At 41.2% G+C, this 9,347-nt stretch overlaps 1 long non-coding RNA gene across 1 annotated transcript; it reads right to left on the bottom strand.

Moving 5' to 3' along the window:
- Window positions 1-8,252: 8,252 nt before the first annotated feature.
- LOC119773120 lies at window positions 8,253-8,674 on the bottom strand. The gene is made up of 3 exons (XR_005279342.1): window positions 8,557-8,674; window positions 8,412-8,478; window positions 8,253-8,325 (listed from the first exon to the last, which is right to left on the bottom strand). It is a non-coding gene; the product is annotated as an uncharacterized LOC119773120 (long non-coding RNA).
- Between the last annotated feature and the right edge of the window lie 673 nt (window positions 8,675-9,347).

The following is a 9,347-nucleotide window of genomic DNA, read 5'->3' as shown; positions in this document are numbered from 1 at the left end:
GGCGCTCAGACCCCCACACACCAGCGGTACACCGACAGCAGAAATCCATTCAACAGCAGCCTCACCGCGGCTGCTGGCAGGTGTTTTTCATCTAAATAATTTAAACTGCAGGCACCAGGATACCGGCAATAAAAGCGAACATATTCCGTCAGCAGGTTTTAGGATTTTAAGTTAATTTAGGAGTAATCACAGCGCTGTGTCATCTGCGATGTGTCTGTCTCATGGCCAGCTCGCAGGTTTGATTAATACTTTGTAATAAATACATGAATAAAGCACAGTCATACTCAGTTTTGCCCCCGCTGTATTTTTAAATACGCAGTAGAGCTATTTAAAGGTAGTAGAGGACATGTACCTGTATATAAAAAATGCGCCCTATAGTCCGGTGCGCCTTATGTGTGTGTTAAATACAGAAATGGGACACATAACTGAGAGTGCGCCTTTTAGTCCGGTGCGCCTTATGGTCGTGAAAATACGGTATTTGTTCTTGGATTGAGGAGGTAAAAGTGCACTGGAAAAATGATCTAGAAATAAGTAAAAATGTCTTGGATTAAGTGTATTTACCCTTAATTTGAGTCGGTAAATGAGATGATTTGCCAATGGAATGAGTATTTTTACTCTTAAAATAAGATATTTAGATAAAATGCACTTGAAATAAGACAATGCAATTGTGTTTTCATATTTTAAATGTAAATTCTCTTGTTCCGTTGGCAAAATGTTTATTTAACTTTCTCAATTCAAGAACAAATGCACTTATTTAAAGAAAAAATGACTTGTCTAGATTTAGATTTTTTTTGTGACATCTTGCCAACGGAACAAGACAATTTGCACTTAAAATAAGAAAACACAATTGCTTTGTCTTATTTCAAGTGCATATTATCTAAATATCTTATTTTAAGAGTAGAAATACTCATTCCATTGGCAAACTATCTCATGTAACTACTCAAATTAAGGGTAAATACACTTACCGTATTTTCACGACCATAAGGCGCACCGGACTAAAAGGCGCACTCTCAGTTATGTGTCCCATTTCTGTATTTAACACACACATAAGGCGCACCGGACTATAGGGCGCGTTTTTTATATACAGGTACAAGTCCTCTACTACCTTTAAATACCTCTACTGCGTATTTAAAAATACAGCGGGGGCAAAACTGAGTATGACTGTGCTTTATTCATGTATTTATTACAAAGTATTAATCAAACCTGGCAGCTGGCCGTGAGACAGATGACACAGCGCTGTGATCACTCCTAAATTAACTTAAAATCCTGAAACCTGCTGACGGAATATGTTCGCTTTTATTGCCGGTATCCTGGTGCCTGCAGCTAAAATTATTTAGATGAAAAACACCTGCCAGCAGCCGCGGTGAACCCCAGGCTGCCCAGCCTACAGGCTGCTGATGAAGAGATTTCTGCTGTCAGCGCACCGCTGGTATGTGGGGGTCTGAGCGCCTCCGACAGAAATAGATAATCTGGATGAACTGACTGCAATTATTAAGTTTTCAGGTGGACTTTCTCACTTAAAAACATATTAAAACTACTTTATTCCCACTGATCACAGCAAATATAGCTGCAAGATTTAGATTATTTAGATGAAAAAACACCTGCCAGCCACCGCGGTGAAGCGGAGGAGACGCGCTCAGAGGCTGCCATTGAAGCTTTCAGGGAGAAAAATAGAGCGGGAGCAAACCTGAGTATGATTGTGCTTTATTCATATTTATTACAAAGTATTAATCAAACCCATCAAAGTCATCATCCTCTGTTATCCTCAGCATTCCTCTGAATAAAACAGCTGCGCTAAATCAGACATGCCAGTTTCCCCTTCTTCGCTGTCAGTCACTTTCCGTGCAGCGCAGCTCCTCAGAAATAATGCCGGCTTTTGCGAAAGCTTGAACAACAGAGCCAGCAGACACGTTAGTCCAAGCATCAACAATCCATCCGCAAACTGTGGCGTAACTTGCCCGGCGCTGCCTTCCATTTATCCTGAAACTGTGGTCTCAGTCTGTCATCCATCGCTCCCACGCCGCTCGCAGCCTTACTGTGAACGGCCGCTTCAAACCGATGTCGAGCGGTGGAAGTTCCTTTGTCAGACCCCCGGGATAACGGCGAGCACAGCGTTCACCCAGCCTTTTCATTTGCGTTAATATCATATGTCATCAGAGCGCTGTCTGTCTCGCTGTCAGCTCCCAGATCAGCTTCTCTGATTGGTTGATGCGGCGCGTCCAGCAGCAAAACTTCAATTTTTCCATCTGAGCAGCAGCAGCGCGTTGGCGGTGCATCAGATGCTTAAACGCTCCCGACATGCTGCACCAAAACGCGCTGTGGGACCTTTTGCTGCGCCTATACGCGCGTCAACCATTGACTTTGCATGTAAACTCGCTGCTTCTGCTGCACCTGCTGGGTCCGGTTCACACCGATGTCGAGCGGTTGAACAGCGAGCACAGCGTTAATTTGTTTCCCCATGTTTTTCACATCAGCTGTGAGATGGGCACGCATGGAGTCACAGATTAATGGTGATGAGTGGAAAAAAAACACCTGGTCTCCTTACATTCAGCCACTCTTTCATCATCTCCTCAATGAGGTGGTCTCAAAAGTCGCAGTTACAACACACATAGGGCGCACCGCACCATAGGGCGCACCGCACATTTTGAGGGAAAAAAAAGACGTTTAAGTGCGCCTTATAGTCGTGAAAATACGGTAATCGAATAATTTTTACTTATTTCTAGATCGTTTTTTCAGTGCAACTCCAATCTCAGCACACTGCAAAAAATCTAAATCTACATAAGTCATTTTTTCTTAAAATAAGTGCATTTGTTCTTGAATTGAGGAGGTAAAAGAGACAATCTGCCAATGAAACAAGACAAGTTACACTTAAAATAAGAAAACAAAATTGCATCGTCTTATTTCAAGTGCATATTATCTAAATATCTGATTTTAAGAGTAAAATTGCTCATTCCGTTGGCAAACTATCTCATTTACCTTCTCAAATTAAGGTAAATACACTTAATTTAAGACATTTTTAACTAATTTTTAAATCGTTTTTGCAGCGCAGATGGGTTTGGATTAATTGATGCAGCCAGGAGAGGAAGGGCAGTGATGTCCGCTGTACTTTATAGAGTCCACACTATAAAGCCTTGAACTCAACGCTATTTCTGACATTTTGAATTGAAAAAGCTTCCTGGATGGGAAGAGAAACGTCTCCAAACTTGTTTTTTAACTGTTTTAGAATGACCTGGATGACTGAGAAGCATCAGCAGCATCTTCAGTTCTGACTTTAGAGGTACTATTTAGGGCCGTGATTCTAAACCTGAACAAAGTCAGCTGTTCTTTTCTCTTTGGCGTTTTTCATTCACCAGGTTTAATCAGCTAATGTATGTCAGTTTGGACTCTGGCTGACACTGCTGCCCCAAGGCTCAGGGTGCAGCTTATTTAGACGCTCTCTGACCCAGTTCTGGTCTGACTCTTGAAACAAACATGAAATTAGGGTAAAGGACCAAGTCATTAAAAGAAGGTCACGTAAAGCAAAACTAGTCCCAGGACACATTTATACACAAAAAAGCAGCATGTGTCTCTCTGTAAAAAGAGGGGGAAGGAAGATGATATACCAGCCAGGCTTCAGGCTTTTTGAAAATTTGCTGAGATTAATTCTTCAACAAGCTGTCAGACTCCAGAAGAGGAAAGAATGTTATTACATAACTGTGGAAGTGCCGAGTGAAACATGCCTTGTTTCTTTGGAAGAAATCCAAATTGGCTTTTGATTTAGACTTTCTAGTAAAGTCGTAGGGAAATCATATTTATATGCAAATCAATCTGGCTTAAACATGTATATAAATGTACTCTTTATTAGACGATATCCCAAAATTTAGAAAATTGCAATTTAAAAAAAAGAAAATCCTGTCCGAATCTGTTTTTTTTCCCCGTTGTCTTCTGCAGGCCAGATGGTGAACACCTAAATTCATCCAATCATATAACCAACGGTCATCTGTCAATCAAATGTTTTCGGTCATAGCATCTTGATTCATGTGTCGCAGCTAATATACGCAACGGTTGAAATCAGAATCCTTTCCTTTCCTATTGAGTTGCGTCCCAGTGTTCACGGGAATTAGAGCTAACAGAACTGGCAGCGTTGCGAGGCAAGGGCTCAAACATGGACGGCTGGAAGCCTTCTACACCAAACCAAGCTTCTGCCGCCCTGGCGTCCTCTTCCACAACATCTTCGTCCCCGCTTTCCTCCTCTAAATAAAAAATGGATGACGGAGGAGACTCATCCACGACCTCCGACACTAAACTCTCCTCCTCTTGCATGTTTCCTCTGTCCATAGCGTTCCTTGACAGCGTCGTTTCTAAGTCACCAATTTAGTGCTACTTGGTCCCAATGGAATTTCCCATTGGGAACCTGCTAGCACTAAGATGCTAACTGGTTAGCAAGATGCTTCCAACAAACCGACTGCAATCAAAATTGCTTGCGAACCTTCCACCATAACGATCCCGCCCCCTTGATAATCGACCAATCAAATTCACTTTATTTATTCAAGGTGCGGTATCGGCTGTTGATCAAGTCCCAGTGCTGTATCTGGTGTTTGTCACAACGCGCTATTATCCAAGTCATCTTGAAAACATTCTTCTTCCAAATGTTGGCTACATATTACGGGTTTTTTCTCTGGCCAGAAGTTCGATGGCAAGTCCTCCCTCTTCAAGTTGGCGATCCAACGACCAACCCGTCCGTGGAGGATCAGGAATCAGAAAGGTGGAATAACTCTTTTTGTTTCACTTTTACACGATGTATTCCAGCATCCAGCTGCCATGCACGTGGGCATTGTCAGTTTCACTATAGCTCTGGTGAATTTCAATGGTGAAGTCCTCTGGAAATCTTCAATAATTGTCCCCCTTCAGTGTCCACCAGACATGTTCACAAGTCATTTTTTGCAAGTCCAAGTCAAGTCTCAAGTCTTGAGAAGGCCTGTCGCAATAATCAATTAATCGCACAATAAATTCTAATCACTTGATTAATTTAAAAAAGTGCAATAATTTGCGTGCTTGCTTGTTTCTCCTTGTGTTTTCATCTCCGTCACTGAGATGATATAGCTTGAAGGTCGCTATTATATCTATGGAATTATCATTATCTTGAACTGCTAAATGAAAAATACAATTAAAAAAAGCACACGCAAAATTTTTTCCAGATAAATTTTGCATTTTCTTACAGTATTTACCTGACATTTGTGGTTACAACTTTTTCTAGTTTTAGCAGTAAATGTCTGCTCTTTTATTGAAAATGAGGACTGTGGAAAAAAAAAACAATCACAATCCTGCCGTCCACGTACTGTTGCGTCAGTGACGTCAGTGTGTTGCACAGGGGAAAATATGGTTTATGGTTTTCTTTCATTTAAGTGTTAGTTTTATGCTTTGCATGTTTGGAGAGGAAGATATGACATGTTTTTCTTTGTATTTTCTTCTTGAGCTTTGCATGTTTTGATGTTTCTTTTTTATATGATTGTTTTCCTTTATTTTAGACTTTTGAATTTTTCCTGTATGCTGGGTTGTTTTGGTTTGTTTTTCCCTTGTGACAATCCATGCGCACTGGACTGAAGTAGTTGTCTGAGGAGGCGGAGTGCATTAATTGCTCTGCGTAATTGCTGCGCTCAGGTGTGAGCAAGGGCTGATTAAAGCCGACATAAAAGGAGTCTGAAGGAAAGGAGAAGGAGAACGGAATCTGCAGGTGACAGGCATACAGGTGCTGGTCATAAAATTAGAATATCATGAAAAAGTAGATTGATTTCAGTAATTCCATTTAAAAAGTGAAACTTGTATATTATATTCATACATTACATACAAACTCATATATTTCAGATGTTTATTTTGTTTAATTTTGATGATTACAAATGACAACAAATGAAAATCTCAAATTCATCATATCAGAAAATTAGAATATTGTGAAAAGGTTCAAAATTGATGGCCCCTGGTGCCACACTCTAATCAGCTAATTAACTCAAACCACCTGCAAAAGCCTTTAAATGGTCTTTCAGTCTAGTTCTATAGGCTACACAATCATGGGGAAGACTGCTGACTTGACAGTTGTCCAAAAGACGACCATCGACACCTTGCACAAGGAGGGCAAGACACAAAAGGTCATCGCTAAAGAGGCTGGCTGTTCACAGAGCTCAGTGTCCAAGCACATTAATAGAGAGGCGAAGGGAAGGAAAAGATGTGGTCGAAAAAAGTGTACAAGCAAGAGAGATAACCGCACCCTGGAGAGGATTGTGAAACAAAACCCCTTCAAAAATGTGGGGGAGATTCACAAAGAGTGGACTGCAGCTGGAGTGAGTGCTTCAAGAACCACCACACACAGACGTATGAAAGACATGGGTTTCTGCTGTCGCATTCCTTGTGTCAAGCCACTCTTGAACCACAGACAGCGTCAGAAGCGTCTTGCCTGGGCTAAAGAGAAACAGGACTGGACTGCTGGTGAGTGGTCCAAAGTCATGTTCTCTGATGAAAGTAAATTTTGCATTTCCTTTGGAAATCAAGGTCCCAGAGTCTGGAGGAAAAGAAGAGAGGCACTTCATCCACGTTGCTTGAAGTCCAGTGTAAAGTTTCCACAGTCAGTGATGGTTTGGGGTGACATGTCATCTGCTGGTGTTGGTCCATTGTGTTTTCTGAGGTCCAGGGTCAACGCAGCCACATACCAGGAAGTTTTAGAGCACTTCATGCTTCCTGCAGCTGACCAACTTTTTGGAGATGCAGATTTCATTTTCCAACAGGACTTGGCACCTGCACACAGTCCCAAAGCTACCAGTACCTGGTTGAAGGACCATGGTATCCCTGTTCTTGATTGGCCAGCAAACTCTCCTGACCTTAACCCCATAGAAAATCTATGGGGTATTGTGAAGAAGAAGATGCAATACACCAGACCCAACAATTCAGAAGAGCTAAAAGCCACTATTAGAGCAACCTGGGCTATCATAACACCTGAGCAGTGCCACAGACTGATCGACTCCATGCCACGCCGCATTGCTGCAGTAATACAGGCCAAAGGAGGCCCAACTAAATACTGAGTGCTGTACATGCTCATACTTTTCATGTTCATACTTTTCAGTTGGCCAACATTTCTATAAATCCTTTGTTTTTATTGGTCTTCAGTAATATTCTAATTTTCTGATATGATGAATTTGAGATTTTCATTTGTTGTCATTTGTAATCATCAAAATTAAACAAAATAAACATCTGAAATATATGAGTTTGTATGTAATGTATGAATATAATATACAAGTTTCACTTTTTAAATGGAATTACTGAAATCAATCTACTTTTTCATGATATTCTAATTTTATGACCAGCACCTGTATATCTTCCGACGGGGTTTTGGCGCGTGGATGCTGGCGTTCTCCTTGCTTCTCTTTTTAGCTGGATCGGTCTGGAAAGGGGTTTGGCACGCCAGGGAGTGGAACAGTGCTGGAGCGCCGCAGAGTCTGTGGATCAGCCAGTGGGTGCTCCAGGCCGATCACTCGCACCAGAAGCAGCATAACAAGCGGAGCCCAACTTCCAGCCTCTGATTTTTAAGGAAAACTCTTGAATTTTAGGTTTTATTAGGAGAAGAAAAGGACTGTTTTATTATGCCACTTTTGCTGTGGCTTTTTGTATAAATAAAACACTTGAACTTGAGTGCTTCACGGTTTGGGTCTTTGAGTTTTTTTTTGTTTTGTTTTTTTTTTACCTCTTCTGTGTGCGGTTAAGGCGAGCGGCGATCAGTCAAGTTAGTAAAACAAAAAACACTTGAATAAGTGTTTTTACACTGGAATAAAATATTGTTCACAAGTCGGAAATCACGAGTCTCAGTCGAGTCTGAAGTCCTTTAAATGCAAGTGTAACCACCCGCGCAAGGATGAAACAAACTCAGTCCTAAAAATATACGTTCTTTATTAAACAAATAGACAGAAAATCCTTTACCTCTTTCAATGAAACTGATAGCCTAGGGTAGACAATATAATATTTAAACTCTGACATTAGTGGATGGCGGACAAACCCGCATAACCAGAACCAAAGTCGCACACTTATAAGGCTTCACAGCAATCAGGTGAAAAAAACACTGCACACGATCACCACTCAGCACTGCAGACGATCAGATGCAATATAACATTGTCTACCAGCTCACAGCCTCGTGGGAGAGTGAACAAGGAGAAAACAAACAGATCAATGAAAAAAGATAAAAAAACAAAACAGTTAGTCCGCCCTCACAAGTAAACAACGGGACCAAAAGCATCAAACAGGGTCGGACTAACTAAAAGAAACACAACATAAACCTAAGGACAGCAGGAGCAACAAAAAACATCTCTGTAAACAAACAGAAAACACCAAATTACAAAAAAAATGCAATCAAAATATTATTTTAATGACTACCTTAAAATCTCTAAAAATACCTGTATCGCGTACACCACCCTCATCTGCCTGTATACACAGCCTGGTCTAAAAAACCCGCAGGGCCTCCTAACAAGGAAAGAACGGTTAAAATTTACATTTGTCATAATAAAAGTTCAATATAACCCACACTCTAAAAACACTCACCCACATTCTTGACAAATCTACAACCTGTGGAACCCAGATACGTCCTGGCGTCCCATGGAAACTGACACCTTTTAAGAAAGTTTGCAGCTTCTGCTTTTATACTGCTTGGACCACGCCCACCATACCACCTGTAACACAAGTCTAAGTCGAGTCTGAAGTCATTAAATATGCGACTTAAGTGCGACTCGAGTACGAGTCACAAACTCGAGTCCCCATCTCTGGTGTCCACCATATTGGATCAGTCCATTTGCTGCACATGTTCAGAAAGGTCCAATCAGACAGCAGCAAACCGTTTGAAAACAAACCATGCAAAGAGCAGTGTTGCCAACTTAGCGCTTTAGTCGCTATATTTAGCCACTTTTCAGACCCCTCTAGCACTTTGATTTCTAAAAAGCTCCTAGTGCCAAATCTAGAGACTTTTTTCTGCTACTGGAGACTTTGGAGACAACATCTAAAAGCAGCGAACTCTGCTCTCCAGAGCGAGTAGATTGGTAACCCCGCCTCCTGCTCTCCTCTATCTTGTCTGCTGTCATGATTCATGCAGCTATTATTTCATCCAAATGAAAAATGGAGAACAGATAAGCAGATCATGGCTTGTCTACAGTGAAAAGAAGGACTGGGTTATTTACTTTGGCCTTTTTGGAAACACAGGAAGGAGCAATCAGCTAAGTGAGCTTAGTGCTTGGAAAAAATCTTTCATTCCTTTAGAGACAGCATGAAAAGTCAGCTGAGTACAAAACATAGAGAGGAAAACAAGAAGAAAAGGGACAAGAGGTTCACCCTGCCTGTAT

This window comes from Cyprinodon tularosa, unplaced genomic scaffold (genome assembly GCF_016077235.1).
Source record: "Cyprinodon tularosa strain WSP-4 unplaced genomic scaffold, ASM1607723v1 ctg744, whole genome shotgun sequence".
Classification (NCBI taxonomy): Eukaryota; Metazoa; Chordata; class Actinopteri; order Cyprinodontiformes; family Cyprinodontidae; genus Cyprinodon; species Cyprinodon tularosa.
The sequence above is the reverse complement of the archived record's forward strand: the minus strand, read 5'-3'. Positions and strand labels throughout refer to the sequence as shown.